The sequence below is a fragment of the Hibiscus syriacus genome, unplaced genomic scaffold (genome assembly GCF_006381635.1).
Source record: "Hibiscus syriacus cultivar Baekdansim isolate YM2019G1 unplaced genomic scaffold, ASM638163v2 tig00110264_pilon, whole genome shotgun sequence".
In the NCBI taxonomy this organism is placed as follows: domain Eukaryota; kingdom Viridiplantae; phylum Streptophyta; class Magnoliopsida; order Malvales; family Malvaceae; genus Hibiscus; species Hibiscus syriacus.
Window position 1 is genome coordinate 2247426 of NW_024062653.1, and position 19465 is coordinate 2266890.

Below are 19465 nucleotides of genomic sequence, written 5' to 3' on the forward strand. Positions count from 1 at the left end.
GATGAAAGGTTTGAAGAAGATTTAAGTCTTCACAACTTTGTTAGAGAAGCTTTTTCTGATCGACTTATTGAGATAATAGATCCTATACATCTTCAAGAGAGTGTCAAAGGAGGAACAGTTGTAGATATCACTCTCAATGAAAATAGAATGAGAAATGATGGTCTTCAATGCTTGAACTTGATATTCGATATATGTCTCACTTGTTCCGCTGAATCACTGGCTGAGCGGATGGGCATGAATGATGATGTTACCTAGCTTTATTCTGCGAGAGACAAGCTTCTTCGTCCAACTCGATTCTGTCATGGGATTTAAACGTCATACGCTGCTCAATAAAGGTCATGATGCTTTCATATCTTAGCAAAATACTCTTATCATTTCATCACTTAAGCCCACATTACTTTTGTGATGAAATTTGGTTATTAAATAAATCCTTGTTTCATAAGCTGCAGGTATCTAAAGTGTGGACGGTATGGGGGAACTTGAGAGGCATATCTGGAGAAGTGCTTGTTGGTCTCTTTTGTTTGCATTCTGCTCTGAGAAAAGAAAATAAACATGAAATTGTTCCAGTTTTCCACCAATATTTGTCTTAACATCATCCAAGGTTTTTGGTAAAAGAAGAGTTGCAGAAATTCATTGAAACAAGTCCACGAAAACACATCTAAAATCATCAACCCTTTCCTGACCAGTAAACAAAATTAATATACCATTGGGACAAAAGGACAGCCCAGATCTAATGCTGCTTTGGCCCCTTAAAAGAATATGGATCTATCTCCCTTAACAATCACCCAAATTCACAAACCCTGAATTCTAACCCTATCTTTAAACAATGTAATGCCTACCCACCGGAGTTGACATCGTTACTACCCTCAATGAACATCGTTACAGGTTGCATCATCCCCCAAGTGTCATTTCTGATGCAGGATTTTTTGTTGTAGTTCCGGCTATCCAAATGAGATGAATGTGTAATATACAAAAGAACAGATGTAAGGTACACTAGATCACAAGGCAAACTAAAGCAACCGGTGCTGACGCAAACCTTTCCCGAAATGAGGTTGCATTAAGCGGACATACAAGCCATTTTTCGCTATCAAAGAATCATGTGTCCCTTCTTCCACGATTCGACCACCGTTAAGTACTACAATGCTGTCGACATGCCTCATCATCACAGATCTATGGGCTATCAAAATGGTAGTTTTGTTCCCCATTATCAGCGTATCAAGTGCCTCCTGCACCACTCGGCTTGACTCGGATTCAATGAATGAGCTAGCTTCATCCAATAATAAGATGGGAGCATTCTTTAGCACCACTCGAGCAATAGCAATTCTTTGTTTCTGCCCTGGGGTCAAATCGACACCCCTCATGCCAACATGCGTGTCGTAACCATGAGGTAAGCTGCTGATGAAATGGTGAGCGTTAGCTATTCTCGCGGCCTCTTTCATCTCGGATTCGCTAGCATTGTGCCTTGCATATATAATGTTTTCCTTGATAGTAGTTGAGAAGATAATTGGTTCCTGTTGAACAAGACCTAAGTGATTCCTCAACCACCTCAGATTGTATTGTTTTAAATCCCGCCCATCGAGTAGAACCTGACCTGCTACTGGATCATAGAATCTCTCGATGAGAGATATTATCGTACTCTTCCCAGATCCTGAAACTCCAACAACAGCTAAAGTTTGTCCGCCGTTAACTTTAAGACTAAAATTGCTTAATACCAACATTTCCGGACGAGTAGGATAGCAGAAATCAACATTTTCAACTCAATGCTCCCATATACATTAGTTGGCTTCAACGCCGAGTTATCGTCTGGCTCAATTTTAGGGACTCGCTCAATAATTTCAAACATTGAAGCGAGAGATTCCCGTCTCTTGAGAATGTATGGTGCCAATCCAAATGGCTCCACCAGTGCAAAAGTTGCAAAAGTGAAAACCATGTACTCCTTGACAGCTGTAGGCAGATCCATATAGCCTCTTTTAACACAGAGAGCAGTGTACCAAAGGAGAAGAGCATTGCAGGCGAAAAGAAGGAACTGTGAAAAGCCGAATGCAAACCCTATTGCCATTCCATGAAAGAAGCTCTTCTTCAAGATTTTCTTCAGCTGCAACCTGTAGAGCTCCATTACCTTATTACCAGCACAAAAAGCTACAACAGTGTAAATGTTTCTCACGGCATCCTCAAGGACCAATGACGCCTTCCTATGCATCTCCTGGATTCCCTTAGAAAATCCAGCTAGCCATAATTTCTGAAACATTTAAGCATGCAACAGTTCAGAAATTTGGACATGGACAATCTTGCATCCAATTTCGATAAGACAGAAAAAGAACATAATACATGGAATTGAGAACAACTAACTTGCACGACTCTCTAGAAACTCCACTTGCTTTTTTCAATAATGAAGTGAATTATTAATAGTAGAAATGCAAACCTGTGCAATAGCAGAGACAGTTAGAACTGGCAGGGTTGCAAACGCCACAAGTGCCAACCGCCAATGTAGCAACAACCCAATTAGCAAAGCAACAATAACAGCAGTACTGTCCTGTACAAATATTGAAAGTCGGTTGCTAAAAGCAGCCCGTACAAATGTAGCATCATTTGCCAATCGCATCGACAAGGTGTCAGCATTAGTCTCTTCTTCATCAAACCATCCAACTTCATTCCTCAGCATTGCTGTCAATGGTAGGCAAAACATGGTAAACAGTGTGCATTGAATTCAGCAGTCTAGTAAATTTGCAATATTGATTTGAAGAAACAGATACCTGAGAACATCATCCTGCGAACTCGTTCAGTCATCTTTTCCCCCATAATGCCAAAGTAAAAGTGTTGCAGAAAGTTGGCAACAACAGTTACTATACCCATACAGGCAATTATCAAACACCACCTGTCTACTTCATCCCGTAAGTGATGATGTTCCTGACGCCTATAATATGCTGTTACTATCAGAGCGATTACATAAGCAAGAAGTGGATTAAAAGAGCCAAAGACTGCTGCACCAATGCTTCCCAACACAGCGTAAAGCCACTCTGCGAAACTAAGCTGTGCTAACCTCCAAAAGGATGGAGCTTCCTTATGAAGTGCTTCCTTAGGTTTCATTGGGATGTCACCAGAGTGACCGAGAGGACGACTAAAAGTCTGAGAATGAGAACGTTCACTTTTAGGATCAGAAGTCAGAAGGGGTGATACGGGAGATTCTGGGTCAGAACCGTTTGATTTCTGCCTATGGGTAGACTGAACGTCAAGCTTGGGCAACTCCGGTAACCTCATTTTGAAACTATCCTGCCTCTTGATTGACGGCTCCTTATCATTACTGTCCACAGGCAAACCATTTTCATGCATTTTCCCTGGTGGTGGACTATGAGCCTTAGGTGATTCTTGTGAGTTAAAAGCACCATCATGGGTCCGAAATACACCAGGAACTCTTTGAAGAGATGGTGATTTGATCAATTTTGGAGATGATGATTCTTGGAAGTTGTAAATTGATGAAGACTCTTTTTCAATCTGGAAAGTTGACATCTCCTTGTAGTTCCTAACTGGCGTCCTGAAAAAAAAAAACCCCATGAAACCAGAATTTAAAATATAGAAACAAAGGAGCCTTTCTTTTAATCTAAACTAAGAAAAATCACTGACAAGAAATAGAATTCCATAGCCTTTCAGCCTTCTTAATAAAAGCATATATGGTTCTAGTTACCTCCTTGGAAGTTTTGCTGCCTCTTCACATTTTAGGAGCTCTGCATACAATCCATCAAGGGCTTGTAACTCATCATGTGTACCCATTTCAACCAGCTGACCCTCCTCCATCACAGCTATATAATCAGCATTTCTTATGAGACTAAGTCGTCGAGCAATTATTATAGTTGAACGCCCCAACATCAGAAGATCTAGAGCTTCCTGAACAGTTCTTTCAGCTTCAAAATCAAGTCCACCAGTAACCTCATCAAGCAGAAGGATTGCCGGGTTCAAAAGCACAGCTCTAGCAATAGAAAGTTTGATTTTCTCTTCTTCTGTCAATGTCAAGCCAGCCCTACCCACCTGAAAGTCACGGTAAATTGATTTTAAAAAAATGACACAAATGAGAAATAATCAAGATGATCGGTAAGATTGGCAAAAACAGTATATCTTGTTCTTTCATATTTCACCTGTGTATCATATCCTCTCTCAAGTAAGCTAATAAATGTATGTGCATGTGCTATTTTTGCAGCTTCTTCAATTTGATCAAGTGTAGCATCTCGCCCATAAGCAATATTATCTTTTATGCTCAAACTAAGTAATGCAGGTTCCTGAGTAACAAGTCCTATTTTGCTTCTCAGCCACTCCAGCTTTAGGTTTTTAATGTTCTCTCCGTCTAGAAGAACTTCCCCTATATCATAGAAAATAAAATTGTTTAAATCATGAAGCTTAGCTCACCATCAAGCAATGATTTCAACACCTAAACGGCAAGCCACTGCAGTGTGATACATAAAATCATATGAACATAATACCTAATGTGGGATCGTAGAACCGTTCCATAAGTGGAATAATACTACTTTTCCCAGAGCCATTTCTGCCAACAAGGGCCACAGCCTTTTTAGCAGGTACAGTGAGGTAAAATCCACTCAATATAGGGATTTCAGGTCGAGAGAGATAACTAAAATATACATTGCGAAACTCAATATTTCCTTGAAGGGAGGGTAGAATGTCCCTCTCCTGATTAGAACCAGAGGATGACCGACTAATCATCTCAAAAAGTCTATAAGCAGCGATTCGTCCTTGGTCAAATGAATAGAAATTTGTTGCAGCTTGGTTCAGCCCACTGCACAATATGTAAAGGATCAGTAAGAAAGTAAAGATAAAACAGAGCAGGAAAAAAGAGAGAAACCGATGCTTACAGGCCACTTAAAATTACAGCAAAGAGAGCTGTTATTATTTCACCACCATGAGCTCTATTATGTGTGACCAGGAACCTTCCAACCCAAAGTTGTAAGGCACAAGAACATATTGCAAGCCCATATGTAAATCCAAGCCCAAGCCCTTGCACAAGACTAATCAATATACCATATCTCAAAGTTGCTTGCAATGAGGTCGCATAAGAATATTTGGCCAAAGTTTCATTAGTAAATGCATACAAGGTCCTAATGTAAGAGATTGCCTGCAAAAAACGAAAGCTATATCTATATTAGCATCACTTCCTACTGTGCTTACCCATACAGTAGGTTGATTCTCTGGAGAAAATGAAGTTCAACAAAGAATTCATGTCACCATTTCAACAAGTTCAACACCATTGAACCCTCAAAGATATAATATGCATGATGTATGGATAATAAAGAAAATGTCTAGTGCAAGTTCTACCGGGCTTTAAGGCAACTTCTTCAGTCCAGAAAGCAGAAGCAGTGTTCAAAGTTTAAACAGAGTTTTAATAAAGTATTCTTATAGCTTCTATAGAAACTGCAAATCAGCTTTTCACAGGGTGAAAGTTGAAACCCAAAGTTGGATCTTCTAACAAGAACCTCTATGTAATAGCTGGTTGACAACTTCCGTAGAAATGTCAAATAACAAAAGATATTCTTAGTTAACTCAGGAAATTTCAATTTAACAACACCTATAAATCTAGCAGCACTTTTTTCCCACAACTCCAGCCGGGCCAAAGAGGCTCCTAGGCTAAGCATCTAAAGGTTCCTATAAATATCAGGAAACTTTGGAGGTAACTTTGCCTTCATTTCTGTTTCAAATACAAAATAACTTGTAAAGTTTAGTCCATAGGTCCTTATATTAACAGCCAGTTCAAATAAACTCATTGTAGTTAAAATGTCATGGTAACTGCAATCTTAAGTCAGTTTATGCATTTTGTTCAACTCAATCTAAATGGACATTAAGCAAAAGAGCTGATTTTAACTCAAAATAACAATATTAACAAAATTGAGTTTGGTTGAAAGGTGTGGAGCCAGATGAGAAGATAAAAACCTGTTCAGCAACGCTAGCTGCTTCAGCATAAGCATCTTGAATGTTCTCAGCAAGCCTATGAAGAAATATATTGGATATGCCTCCAGCAGCAACAATGAAAGGACCAGTGGCTAGAGTTATGAGTGTGATCTCCCAACAGTTGATAAAACCAATAATTACACCACTGAAAAATGTAGCCATGTTATGAATGTAATTCCCAACCTGTATCATCATAGGAATATTAGGATTAGAGCAGACACCTGAAAGGAAATCCCACCTGAGAATAAATTATTAAATAAGTAGGGAAACCCACATGTGACTGAACATACTTTTTCACTGAGAGCAGACTGAATGAGCAATACATCACTCAATACTTGACTCACTATGTCTCCATTATTCCCATAAGTATCAAAAAAGCTCATATCTTGGTTCAATAAAACTTTTACATAGTTTGACCTGATGACTGCAGTTTGCCGCTCTCCCGTCAGAATCCAGCATGAAACCTCTATTAGACAGAGCAAGTCAGCGACAAATGGCAGAAACAATGCATCAATCAGAAGAAAGCGGAAATGAAGCAATAACTGATTTTGATAATCAACTTACCGATCCAGCCAGCAGCAAAAACACCAACAGCAATATAAACAATAGTTAAAGCAAGCTGCAGAACAAGAATGAAACAGTTGGTGATAAGCACAAGTACAAACAAAAGAGTGTCTGAAGGAAACTACAAATGATAGTTCAGATTAAGCAAAAGAAGAGATCAATCAGACAGAAACTCAAGCCACAAAAGATGACTTTGCATTGTCCCAAGTTATTTGCACATTATATTACTAATTAACACCTCTTAGGAATAAAAGCAATCCAGACTTAAACCAGTTGATAGAGAATTTCTATATTTTCAAGGAAAAGATTAAAACAAAATATTATGTGCAACCAAACAGAAATAATCACATAGAATCAGTTTACATGCATCCATGATAACAACTACATGAGAGAGTAGCTACTGGCTACATAACTCAATGCCCATAGCATCTAACTGGTACTAAACCATTTTCCCCCTTCCTTCTGTTTATTGCTCCACAAATACGCAAGGCTTGAAAAATATAAAGATGAAGCACACCCTACCCTTCCGTAATGCTAACCTTTTGTTATAATGATGCCTTGCATCTAGAATGTGAAAGAACCTCCCTGTCCCCGACCCAGAGGAAGAAAAAGTAGTCAATGACTGTGTTATCAGGGTTTAGTGTTGTGTGTCAGATAAGGAAGTGTGCCTGATCCAAGCATACTGAAATTTTCCCAAGCCTTTCATATAGTTAGAGGATCATGTCTATACACAGGCATTTTTAAGAAAAAATGAAGAGTCTGTGTAAACTGTAACATAGGTTAAAGACTATCCATCCACCCAAAAAATTAAAACAACAATATCCTACCATGGCAAATACCTAACCAACCCTATACAAGCAATAACCATTAATATCTATAAACTAGATTTCCAACATTTCATGTTTTTTTACACCACAAAATTTCCTATTGATCCACTTCAAAGCTAAAATGGTCCATCTCCCCTAATTTCTCCAGCCCTCTAAGAGTAAAACACTAAAACACTAAGCTAAGCCTTTAAAATCACAAATTTTAGGCTTTTCACTTCTTGAATAAATGAAAAAAACTAACCTCTGTAAACCTTTCGAATTGCTCATCCAATCTCTCCGGCCCCGGAACTGAAGACCCAATTCCAAGAACATGAACGATCTTCGCAAAGTAATGCAAGTAAACAACGAGAGCGGTCCCGTGAGCGGCAGCAGCAAGCGATCCAACGATCATGAGAGCCCAATCAAGCCGGTCAGCACAGGCGAAGAGTCTCGAGAAAGGAACAGCAGCAGGTGGCGGCTCCAGTTCTTCAGACTCCTCCATTTCCTCCTCCGCCTCCACCTGCGCCACTCCACCCGCTCCTTCCGCACTCGTATCCAAGTACGGAGAAGGCGATTCCGGCGGCTCCGAAACCTCCGATACTGGTGTCAACGGTTGTACGTGGGGTGGTGACCACCCAAATAAACCTCTTGATATCATCATTTTCGAAGAAAATCCTAACTCTAAATACCCTTACTCTAAATTTAGCAGAAACTTTCAGCGGATCTACTAAATTCAGAGACCAAAAAAATACGAAAAAATCAGCTTTTTTCCCCTCTCCAAGTTAATTAAAGTTTTGGGATTTTCATTTAGTTTTCCTTTCAAGTAAAAAATGGAGACCAGGTCAACGATGGCGGAGGAGACAGAAGAAAACCTGGAGAAACCCACGATTACATTCAAGCAGTCGATAAATAAAAAATTAAAATTTTAAGAAATTTTTGTTTTATTTTAGTTTTTTTTAATGATTCCAGTTTTTGTTTTTGTTAACTGCAAAAAAAAAAAATCTTTGCTTAATGGATGGTTGGTAAATATTATTAAATTTGTGTTCTTAATTAATTTGATAATATTTTGATTTTTGAATGTTTTAATATTTAACTACAAATATTATTAGTAGATAAAAAACCTTAAAGCTATAAAAAATAAAACTTTTAAAGTCGTCTATTTTTTTTATGGTTATCAAAATCGGATCGGATCGATCGATTCAATCAGTTGAACCGTAAATTAATGGTCTGTCCGGTTCGGTTACTTCACAAAACCGGTATGGCAATAAATCGGCTGAAAATCGGTAAAACTGTCTGAAAACCGTTAAAATCGGGGTGAACCGATTGAAAACCAACAAAACCGGTTTGAACCACCAGTTCACATTTTTTTCTTTTAAAAAAAATTAAATCAAACGACGTCGTTTGTTCAACGAGCCAACTCAAATTCGAGTATTGCTGAGCTCGACTCAAACTCGAAAACTTTAAAAGTAAGCTCAACTCGACACAAAAACTGATGAGCTAAAAATTATCAAGTTCAACTCGAACTCGAAATATAATATTAAAACTTGAACTCAAAAATGTTCGAACTCAAAAAAAAATTTAGAAGTTCGATTGAAGCCTAAAATTTGAGCTCAATTGAAGCGAAAGAATAGTTCGCTCTATGCTCACCAAAAGACTCCATGATTTTGAATGTCAAATTACCTCTATTATTTATAGAAGTAAGTTGATATGCTCTTCTATGTTTCTTAGTCATGTGGGATTGTTTTGTTTTCATATTTTTACTCTTTAAGCTTTTGGGATGCTCTTCTATGTTTCTTAGCCATGTGAGATTATTTTTTTAAAAAAATTAAATCAAATGACATCATTTGTTTTGATTTTTTAAGCCTCAATTTTATTTTTTTATTATAGTTATATAATTATATTTATTATTTAATATGTTTTACCTTAAATATTATATTGTAGTTGATTTGAATCATTTTGTTTCACTTGATTTTATAGTTTTTAATTTATATATTTTATGAGTTATGATACTTTTATACATTTTAATATTGTAAACTTAAAAAAGTGTTACATATATATTAATATTACTTTGAATATTATGTAAAATTAAGAAAAAAATATTTTATATAAAATCCGATTCAACCGCGGTTGAACCTGGTTGAACCAGTACCTTCACCGGTTCAATATTCGGTCCGATTTTAAAAACATTGATTTTTTCATTCGCGGTTCATAGACAATTGTACCAACTTTTTAGGGGTCTCATAAATTATTTTTTAACAGTACCCAAATTAGATTTATTAGAAAAATATTTTTACACCGCACACGTAAAGTTATCTCGCGTCCTAAGAAAAACGAGTAAAAGTCTCGCTTCATACAAGACTCAAGGTTCGTCCAACATTGACAAATTTTTCAGATAATATAATTTAATATTAAAATTAATAACTTCTCGTTACGTAAAATGTAAAGTTCCCGAGATATGGACAAATTATCTTGTTCTCAAAAGATTTGAAATTTAAAATTTGAATAGATTCAAGAACCTCATATACAACTCTAGTTACCATTTATCTTGCTTTGGGGGTACGATGACGACTATAAATAAGATCCTCAAAACTAAATTCTTGACAATTTTCTTCCAAAAAAATCTCTCTCATATTTTTTCTCTTGTCTATTCAATTACTCTTATTATGGCGAGATTACTGAGGCTTGATCGAAGGTATGTATTCGATTATTGGCGAACAAATCTGAATGTAGTTATTTATTTATTTATTTATTTTGAATAATTTATTTATCTGTTTATTCATTTATTTCGAATAAATTATTAATTGATTTATTTATTTTGAATAATTTGTTTATTAATTTATTTCAAATAATTTATCTATTTAATTAAAGATATATGAATGTTCGTTGACGTGTTATATCAATCGTTTCCCGAATCCTTATGTCGATATTCTTTCATATTTACACGAAGTCGGTTTTGGTTACGTAGCACTATAATTGGTGGTATGTAGTTGCATCCTCCATTGATAATCGCATTGCTAGAACGATTGAGACTGGAGACGCACACGCTTTATTTTCCTTGTGGGAAGGCGACTATTACCCTTGAAGATGTTGCATTCCATCTTTGGTTGCTTGTTGATGAAACGACTATTACCAGTATTGCCCATATGTACTGGGTCGACTTGTGTGAGCAACTGTTGGGACTTACTCCGACAAATGACGATATGGATTGAAAGAAGATCAAGATTAAATTTTTGGACGATAATTTTTTAGAGCTACCCGTCAATGTTGCTCCAGTAATTAATGATGTAATTTTTGAAATCTATGTTTATTTATTTTAATTTTTTATTTATAATATTAATTTTTTTTAGTTTATGTTATTGTAATTTCTTACGATAATTTTTAAATTATTTGCACCATTTTTTTTGCAGCGATTTGCTCGTGCTTATATTTTACAAGTTATTGGGGGATCTTGGTGCCAATTAAATCTCGAAACAAAATGCATATAATGTGGTTGTATCATCTACACGTTTTGCAAGACTAAATATAATAGTTGAGGATCGACAGTGTAGACCTTTTTGTTTCAGAAGCTATATAAAATTGTTGATTTGGGCAAACAAGTAATTGGAGGTTGTTTGATGTTGTTACAATAGTAGGCTTGGTTTTGAATGTCGTTTTGTAGTTGATTCCTACACTGTCAAACCCATTTGAATTTTCACTACTCCGGAGGTAATTAAAAATAAACTATGTTTATATATTTAATTATTATGTTTTTAGGGTTTTACAAATAATTATATTTTATTATATGAATGATAGGTGGATACATAAATATTTTTAATTTGAGTTTATCTGTCACACTCGAATTTAAGGGTCAATTTATAGGTTTTGGAAACTTAAAGGTAGTTTTAGAAAGCTATAGCAATTCAGGGACTGAAACCCAAATTTTACCATTTTATTACTTAATTAAAAAATAAACCTCGATCGATTAACCCTAAATTATCAAACCCTTAAAATCAAAATCCCTAATCCTCAAATTCATCCCCACCGGCCCAACTTTGTCGCCTTGATCTGCCATCGTCCGACAACCGTTCGTCGCTCCGACGCCACTTATGGACTCACTGTCGAACGGTGAACAAAACCCGACCCTTATTCCATCGAAAACCGCCGTCGATCGTCATGGGGAGCTCACAAAAAATTAGACGAATCTCTAGCCCCCGTCGTTCGATTTTTCCCAAATTATGGCTACCTCGCTCGTCGTTGCACCTCATCGCCGCCATAGCCATGTTCCCCTGTTTGTTACGCTCAAGACCCGACTGGTGGGTCGTGTCAATGCCATCATTTTCCCTCTGTCGCCGGCGTTAGGGAAGTTTGGTTGAATGTTGGTATTTTGATACGGTTTCAGGTCGATTTTTGGTTAAATTTTAGTTGTAATCGTTAAATGGTTGAACATGGAGTAATCAGCCGACCAACCGAACCTCCGTCGCCACCGCACGCGCCGACACCCGTACATGGGGCTTGTCTTGGCTTGGAGAAATTTCTAGAACCGGGTCTGACCCACCTGCCCGTCCTGCCTGGTCTGGTCCAGTAACCGAGTCAACTTGGTCCAAGTCAACCTGTCCGAGTCAACTCGGTCTAAGTTAACTCGTTGACTTTGACCAAAAAGTTAAATTTCCCAAAAAAAAAACCCTATTTTATGTGTTTCGACGTCCTAAGTCCGAATCTGAAGTTTGTTTTTCCAAATCCACACCTAGTAAGTCATTTTCAATGTTTTACCTTTGGATTCAAGTTGGTTTCTCATTTAAGTTCAGTTTATGACGTAAATTTGGTTGCTTTGTAATTGAAGTTCGAGGGCGATCGAATGGAGTTTAAATGGTTAATCGGTATGGCATAAAAATCGAGGTAATAATCTACTACCTTTTGTATACTTTTCGAAACTTATGGATATATGGTAAATGCGTGGTTGGAATGATTGGTCCATTAAATGTATTTAACTATACTCGAACTCAAGCTTAAATTGGAATAAAGACAGAACATTATATAAGACTCAAACGGTTCGAAAAAGAGAAATTGGTAGATCGGTTCGGAAACAAATCCAAGTTCAATGATTTTATCAATCAATTTCAGAATTCGCAAACTATGATTAATATAGTTAAAGGATAAATGTCGGGAATTATATGAATAAGAAATTATCTAAAATAGCCCTACAGGGTAAAATTATAAAAATGCCCTTGTAATAGAAAAGGACCAAGACTTCCCCGGATTGTGAAAATAACTATGAAATGACACACTTAACTAATTATCATAGAAACTACATATGATTGAATTTAAAAGAATTACTGAAATGTCCTCGAGCTTCGTAATAACTATAATAACCTCCAATGATCAAATGAATAAAATACCTTGAACGCTAAAGGAACTAGATTGCATTTAAGCCTAATGTATCGAAAGTATGCCACTGGTAGAATTGAGTGGAATGACGATGATACGCTTAAAGTGTAAAAAGTACAATGGATGTCTATGATAAGGGAGACGACTTAAGAATTATATTCTGATTCACTTGAACTTTGGAATCATCGAAATAAATTACGGATCTATATTGGAATGCCTCTGAAATGTAAAATGACCCAAGGAACGTCTAAGCACTTTAATAAATAATACTTTCAGCTCTGAAAAGAATAAATCAATCTCGAATAATAAATTACTTAAGTAACCTCAATGACTTAGGACTAAGTGAGTAACATGGATAAGTTTGGAAACGCCGATGAACTTATATAATGCACTGTCCCCATGGGTTGTAAACCACGAATCAAGTATGTCGAAATTTTCTTGATTGTGTTGGAACATGGAAATAAAATAAAGACCATTGGAATATCTATTCGTCTCCTTAAGATATATTCATTGATGATTCAGAAGGTGATCTATGGATAACAAGTGTTGGTATTAAAGAGTGAATATCTTGGAATGACAACGAATTGACCGATAGACATGCATTAGTTATGAGAGTTATTCAGCTCGAGTTGTTTTGATAATCAGATAGATCGACACAGATTGTAAATGTCATGAATCTTCGTTTCTCCTTTATTAGTTCAAATCACTCCAGTCATATACGAACACACAAGTAACTCATATGCAACAGATACTGAATACCCCATTTGGTTTTCTGGACTTAAAATCCTAATAATTCAATTCATAATCCTTAATACCTCTAATTGTTTGAGAAATAGAATCATTGTCAACAAATCTGAATCTAGCATGATTCTGTATAAAGAGTTCTTGAACATCTTCCTGATGTACCTGAATCATTGTGGGATTGTAAAATAACAACTTTAAATGTCTGAGTAGATCCATTAGTAATCGATTCCTTTCAATAGGACCTCGTTCTTGAAATTCGATCAAATTAAATAAATTCCATGTTTTCCTGATACTATTAAGTGTTTCTGAAAATACTTGGATCCTCTAGTGTGTTCCACATGTATTACATGATGGTTTTATATGTTTTGAAATTAGTTTTAACAAAATTATTGATTTACTGGTTTATGAACCTTGGCAACATGGTATGTGTTCTCCGATTATAGTTTTCACTGAAAAATTATGGATTGTTCCTGATTTATGAAATCATGGAATTTACTTGTTTATGAACTATGTTTCATGTTTTCACTGGTTATACTCCAACTGTTTTATTGGGATATTATCTGGGTAGGTTGGAGTATGGAGGTACAACTCTGATCAAGTTGGTAAAACCTTACGGACCTAAGGTGACCCTTGGGTAGGCTCTCAGGTTCCAAAGCACTCCCTTGGGTTAATAATGAGACTACATATGGTGTATAGGTGGAAATCGGTTATATGGTTTATTTCATGGTTACGTTCTAACATTTTACTGGATCACGATCTAGATATTATGATTTATGGTCAAAACTGATTTCTACTGGATTTTTATATGGATAGGATTCTAGAGTATAGAGGTTCATCCCTGATCCAGCTGGTAAATCCTTACGGACTTAAGGGTACCCTTGGTTAGGCCCATAGGCCCCAAGGCATACCCTTAGGTTGGTTCCCTTTGTTGTATGCTTAAGGTAAGCCCTTATGGATGCAGTTTTGGGGAACTGCATAATAGAGTTTGGTTGGAGGGTTCCACTATGGTTTGAAAAATATGTTGTAAACAATTACTATTTTAAAATATTATATTTTTTCACTGGTTTTGGTTGGAACACACTAGACATCATATTCGATCTTCTAAAAACATTATACTCTGAATGATTCCTATGAACTGAAATCTGCATGCTTGTTACTCGAAGAAATATCAGTGGTATTGTAGATCATTCTAAAAACCAATATACATATGAATTACAAGGAAATTTTATGGCTTTCCATTTATCTGCATGTCATGTAGCATCAATCGGTAGTATTGTATTACTAAGCTTTCCAAAGCTCACTCTATTACTCACCTTTTCAGGTTAAGAAAATTGAACCAGTGTAGCTTCAGATATCAGTATAGGTGTTCCACCGGCGTTGTTTGCGGAGTGCGGTGTATGTGATTAGGGGGAATATATGTTGTATTTTGTTTTATATACAAGTCTGAAAATCTATTTTATTTCTGAATACTGTTAAATTTTATTGTTGCATTTATAAATTGTTTTATGATTTTAAGTGTTTTAACAAAAAGTTTAATCTTTCTGATATTTTTACGGTGGGTTACTCCGATGGCCCTAATTTGATACCCCAGATCTGATCAGGCCACTCGCATCTGTTTGTGGGGGTTACATTATCTAACTTAGTTTAAAAATATTAGTGTAGTTTTTGTGGACGCCATAAAATGATGATAGTATTAGATCATGTGCTCCAACTGAAATAGATCTCAGTTCGGATGTCGATGTTCCCGTTGATAGTCTATGAGACAGTAAAGTGGCATCTTATCGATCGTATGTTGCAATAATTTAACTGTGTCCAAACGAATTCGCTAACACCACCAGTCCTGAACGTCTTGCATCACAAAATGGGATAGGGGAAGATGAATGTTAATCGAGAGATACATCATACGGAACGGGTGATGCAATAGATGGCGAGACTACATAGGTGGCTTGTTTCTCAACCCATCTTCGACTACAGTGTTTCAAGTGACTACATGTTGTGGTATGAACAATATGGGAAACCACATATACTAACCAATGAGGGGTGAGCACGAGAAATTTATGTGCCTCCCCAAAATCATTTATCGATGCAACGTCCTTTTACTCAACATGGTGCTAGAGAATAATCAAGTTAGAGTAGAAGAAAATACACTCTAACCTCGTCATCGGGAACGACACATGCATTTACAGAGGAACAAATACCACTAACACCACACGCATTTACCTACTCGATTCAGTCAACATTTCAACATATGACACCTTCGAAGAAAGGTTTTTTTTCACCAAAACATTTCGTTCTTATCCGAAGGTCATTGTCACTTCTCATTGCCTTCATGCACCATTTTAACCATATTATATATCACCTCTGTCTGCATCTGTTCAACCATTGGTAACAGACTTCAGCTCCAATAGTGTTGAACAGAAGCAGCCGTAGAGCATGTTCTACACCGGTTCTGGTCTCAGTGTCAGTGGTGGTACTGGACATATAGATGGCTATAACAACGATTATGATAATGGTGGTAGTGGAAGTGGTGGTGGTGATGATGTTGATGTTGATGATGGTGATGTTGATGCTGATGAAGATAGATTGATTCATAGGAATCATCGTCGGACTCGTCATCCACCATGGTGCGGTACGGGTGGACATATGCATCATTAGTTGTTTTTTTTTTGTGAAATGAAAAATATGTGATGCTTAAAAACCTTATTGTAACTTTTTTAATTAATCGAACTCTAGTTTCTTTTTTTAAAATAATATTCAAATATAATATTAAAAAAATTAAATTATTAATTAAGTTTTGATAGATCAAATATTCAAAATATCAATCAAATTATCCTTCAATAACATGATAATTTATTTAAATATAGATTTATAAAACTAAAAAAAAAGAACTACATGAAGTTATGGTTAGTTGAAATGAATACAAGATGAGTCATAAGATTTTTTTTGTGTTCTGCAGAAAAGTTTGATGGAGATGAAGATACTTCTTCCTCTTGGTCCTGACGTTTACGGGTATAACGTAGTAGAACTGACTCTTCGTCCTCTTGGTCTTGGGATAATCGAGTTGCTTCTCCATTACTTGATGAAGATGTTTCTTCCTTAAATTTTACTATCAACTCGATGTTCATACTATTGACATGATTGTAAGCCCTAAACATCTTCTGAATATCTTTTCCATTTGATAAGATCAATATGTAATGTAATTCAGGGTTGGGCTCATTAACGGGAACTTTCACTTGCAAAGAAGTCATTTGTCTTGTTGTAGATTTTTTTTAATATTTGTTGAAATCAAATCATACAATTCATCTTTCTTGATCTTTTTATTGAAGACAGTGTAGAAATAAGTACTAGAATGGAACACAGTTGTAGAAAAAAATATTGTCATTAAATATATTTTACGAAGATAATTGCTCAACATGATTGTCGTATCGCTTATATATTTAAATAAATTTAAATAACCTCATGCCTTGCAGAATGCGAGGCCCATTGTCAAATCAAATGTCTATGGTGAGGGTGCTGCCATGTTAGGAATATCTGCAGTAATCGTTTTCTACACAACGAGAGGTCCCTGCCATGTCAGGAATATGATTCCTAGTATTATTATATTAATTAAGTTTAAATTATTAATACTCAATGTTTAAATTATCATTTAACAATATGATAATTAGTTTTTTGGTTCGATGCATAAATAATTTGTTCTTATTAGTTGAAATACTTGATGTTTAAATATTAATCTCTAAACATAATAAAAAAGAACAATGCAATGTTCCTATTATTTGAAATGAATAGAAGAGTCTGATTCTGTGTCTTCGTAGTCTGTATAAATGTTTGATGTTAAGTTAAGCTCCTTAATTATTTATTTATTATCTCGAAGTTTACGGGTATAACTATCACTTCCTCTTGATTTTGTGACAACCGAGTTGCTTCTATGTTGCTTTATGAAGATGTTGCTTATGCGTTACTTGATGAATATGTTTTTCCTCAAATTTTACAGTCAGTTCGATGTTCATACCACTAGCACGTGTATAAGCCTTAAACATCTTCCGAAGGTCGCTTACACTTGATAAGGTCAATATGTAATGTACTTTAGGTTTATGCTCAACAATGGGAAGTTTCTCTTGCAATGAAGACACCTATCATGTTGTAGCTTTTTTAAGCTCTATTTAAATAATATCATATAACTCATCTTTCTTGATCTTGGCATTGAAGGAAGTATAGAAATAAGTTCCCGAATGGAACAAAGTTGTAGAAAATCTTGCCATTAAATTATTATTTTACGAAGCTCTGTGTAACATCCTAAAAATCAAGCTAGTGACTAAAACGTAAGTTTTTAAAACTTGGTGATCAATTTCAAAAAATTAAAAAGTTGAGGGATTTATTAGAATATTTTGTGAAGGATTATTTAGTAAATATTAAATGAAGTAAGGTAAATTGGTCTTTTCTAAGGAAAGATAGAAGATACCTGCTATGATCTCTGGGTCATCAGAGTCCTCATTAGTCTTGATGTTATAAAGTCTCGCTGGAGCACGAACATCAAATTGGGAGGCTGACTCTGAATATCCTCTTCCTTTACCTCTGCCTTGACCACCTCTCTGAGGCATTACCACTGACCGCTCTGTCTGAACAGATCTCTCTCCTACCATCGGACAATCTCTGATATAATGACCAAGGTCTCCACAATGAAAACAAACTCCTGATCATGCTCTACATTCACTAGAATGATATTTTCCACACCGCGGACATGATGGGTGTTGGCCATGAGACTAAGTTGATCTGCCAGCTCCTATAGCCATTGTTTGTACCTGACGCCCTTTTTCCTTAACCTCGGATCCTCTGTGACTAGATGCACCAACTTCTGATTTATTCTGGTACTGATATCCTGAACCTCGACCTCTTTAGATTGGGATAAGGATGATGCTCCTGATCTTTTAGACTGTCCTCTCCACTCTATCAGAAAATTCTCATTTTGCGCTATTTCCAAATCTTTTGCTTTATTCACCACTTCCTGAAAAGTAGTTAAGTCTGCAGCCAACAAAAGTTCCCTGAGTCTGGGACGGAGACCTCGAATAAATTTCTGACATATATCTCTCTCGGTGGGAACCATCTCTGAGGCATATCGAGCAAGTTTATTAAACTCACATTCATACTCGTACACAGATTTACCACCCTGGATCAGATTAAAAAAATTATGCTTCATCTGAGTAATAAACTGTTCTCCAATATATTTATTCTAAAACGCTTCTAAGAAAAACTGCCATGTGATCTGATCTGGAGGAACACCTGTCGTCACGTTCGTCCACCATATACGAGCCTGACCTTGTAACAATGAAACTACTCCAACTATCGGTTCCCTCGGGAACCTCTTGTTTGGTGTCTCATCTTATGCCTTTCGAACCCGACATCTAAACAAAAGCACAAACTTACGTTAGTAAGGAGCATCATTATAAATAAAATCATCAAACCATACCAAATAACTAATTTCGACATCCTAGTGGCATGTACATATTTCTGATATAATATAGGCTCGGTTTAGGCCAAGAATCGGCTAAACCTGTAACTCTGTTACCAATAAATGTAACACCCTTAACCCGTATATGTCTCGATATACGAGTTAAAGATGTCACATCAACTTGAAAACATTTATTGAACTGAAATTTCCCTAAAAATTTGTTTCCTTTGAAAACACTCTTGTTCTAACATTTAAAAAAAATTATTTTAAAGTATATTTCGACTTATAATTTATTTTTTATTACATGAAAATAAAATCATTATTTATTCACTACTTTTACTAAACCATGTCTAAAGTACCCTTCTCCCCGCTTGGTTATGGCTGAAAGAAAATTGTGATGAGGAGAATGCCGAGCGTAGTTTGGAGGAAACACTCTGTCCCTTCTTCTCAGAACTTAAAAATGATCAAGGAAAAACTTTCCATCGACATCGATCCTCCGCTCAGAGAGAACCTCGCTACTGCCGATGATTGGCGGAATGTTCTCAATAAAGTTGTTCTGGTTGTCCTCGTCCTCCGTACTACTGCTTGCCGT

General features: G+C 36.1%; 1 pseudogene; it reads right to left on the reverse strand.

Moving 5' to 3' along the window:
• Positions 1 to 647: 647 nt before the first annotated feature.
• LOC120115442 lies at positions 648 to 8219 on the reverse strand (annotated as a pseudogene).
• Between the last annotated feature and the right edge of the window lie 11246 nt (positions 8220 to 19465).